This window comes from Rhagoletis pomonella, unplaced genomic scaffold (assembly GCF_013731165.1).
Source record: "Rhagoletis pomonella isolate Grant_MI unplaced genomic scaffold, Rhpom_1.0 Rhpom_scaffold_00006, whole genome shotgun sequence".
NCBI classification, from domain to species: domain Eukaryota; kingdom Metazoa; phylum Arthropoda; class Insecta; order Diptera; family Tephritidae; genus Rhagoletis; species Rhagoletis pomonella.
Window position 1 is genome coordinate 39,359,237 of NW_023458560.1, and position 1,713 is coordinate 39,360,949.

Genomic DNA, 1,713 nt, shown 5'->3' on the forward strand with positions numbered 1-1,713 from the left:
CATTGCCTGCCGAGGGGCGACCGCTGTTAAGAAAAGACCTTTTTTAAGTGAAACTTCTTTAGCTTCTTTTGGTTGGTTGGCGGTAAATTGGCAGAGCCAACGGAAATTGCACACGGAAATGGTGCAACGGAAATGATGCAATGGAAATGGTGCAACGGAAATGGTGCAACGGAAATTATTGGGGCTGAAACAAGTGCTTCTTGTGTGTATGCATATGGTATTAATTTAACAAAAAATTGCTAATAAAGGGTTAAAGAATAACACTCAGAAAAAGACCAATACAAGAATGAAAGAGAATGAAAGTAAAGGTGACTACGTACATAGATACAGAAAAGGACAAAGGCAAAGGTAAAAATTAAAATAAAAACAAAGATGCGTAAAGATAAAGGCAAACATGAAAACCAAGTAAATTTAAACACTTTACTTATATACATATATATAAGGGCAAAGGTGAAGGGGAATATGTAGATGAAGAAAATGATAAACATAAAAGTAAAGAGAAAGAGGACGATAGGGATACCGATAAAAGTAAAGATGAAGATAGGGGAAGAAAGATTAAAATAAAGGTAATTAAAGAGGCAAGGATATAGAGAGAGACACAGAGACTCAGATTTTAGAGATTTTAGGGATATTCGGGACTTATCGATAAAATAAACGATAGTTTTATCGGTTTTTCTCTCGATATTTTTAATGAAATTTTTATCGATATTGTTATCAATTTTGCTGTCCATAATTTCGGAACTTTACCGATTTTGTTATCGAATTGTTATCGATTTTGTAATCGATATTTTTAACTATTTTGTTATTGATTTTTTTATCGAAATTTATTGATTTCGTCATCGATATTTATCGATTTTGTTATCGGTATTTATCGATTTTGTTATCGATATTTATCGATTTTGATAGCGATATTTATCGATTTTGTTATCGACATTTATAGATTTTGTTATGGATATTTTTGTCGATTTTTTTATCGATGTTTTTATCGATTTTGTTATGGATATTTTTATCGATATTTTAATCGATATTTTTATCGATTTTGGTAGGAATATTTTTATCGAGTTTCTAATAGATTTTGCTACCAATATTATTGTCGGTTTTGTTTTCGATATTTTATTGGATGTTACTATCGATTTCGTTATCGATATAGTATAAAGATAGAAATGAAGATAAAAGAAAACAGAATAACATATGTAAATGTGATTAGAAGAAAAAAGATAAACAATATAACCTTAAGCAAAATCAGATGTATGTATGTATGTACATATGTATGTTGTTTATGAGACAAAATAGATATGTATGTAACGTAAGTTTCACTTCTCCAGTGTGGCCCAGGCGCACTTACTTTTTTTCTATATTTTTTGCGATGGTGTTTTGACCAGGGCTTGAACCCAGGCACTGCGGAGTGGTAGCGCGCACTGCATACATACTGATATACATAATTTGTCTTAAATTGGGAAACGAATCCATCAACTCAGAAAGGCGGGTGTCATCGTTGTCTCACCCTAATGGCATATTTCCTTTTCTTGTATTTAATTAAACTTTTATAAAACAAACCGGATGCTTTCTTTCCACTGCTTTCCTATCCTACCATATCACCCTCCCCAACAACAGAGTTCTAGTTATTCCTTTGTGCTTTTATTGGACGCGTCCATCAAATTGAAATATGCATTTAGTTCAGAAATTCTCATTTGCATTTGCGGTTACTTTTAA